Genomic DNA, 309 nt, shown 5'->3' on the forward strand with positions numbered 1-309 from the left:
CTCCAAAGCCCCTTTCCCGGTAGAAATGCAGAGTGAAACGCTTCCTGGCAGTGTTTTGGGGCAGGCTGGTTGCTTTGCCCTCGGCTCTGACACTCAACCCGCAGTCCAAGGTGGGATTTGCATCTTCCTGCCCATGCTCCCCAGGTGGGCACTGGGCTGAGCTGAATTAAAACCACGGCCCCCCAGCAGTGACCACTGCCCACATCCCCCACCCAGCCTGCGTGGGCAAGGAGCCCCTGGAGGATTCCAGCTCCAGGGGCCTCCCTGGCCTTGTCTGGAAGCAGCTTGGCCCCGAAGATGGGGCAACCA

At 61.8% G+C, this 309-nt stretch overlaps 1 protein-coding gene across 1 annotated transcript in view; it reads left to right on the forward strand.

The window, feature by feature from the left end:
* The window catches only part of UNC13A (unc-13 homolog A (C. elegans)), a gene marked incomplete at its 5' end in the record, with an annotated part of 39,692 nt that overhangs the window by 16,890 nt on the left and 22,493 nt on the right, over positions 1–309 (forward strand). The window lies entirely within an intron of this gene.

Source organism: Chaetura pelagica, unplaced genomic scaffold, assembly GCF_000747805.2.
Source record: "Chaetura pelagica isolate M959 unplaced genomic scaffold, ChaPel_1.0 scaffold1277, whole genome shotgun sequence".
NCBI classification, from domain to species: Eukaryota; Metazoa; Chordata; class Aves; order Apodiformes; family Apodidae; genus Chaetura; species Chaetura pelagica.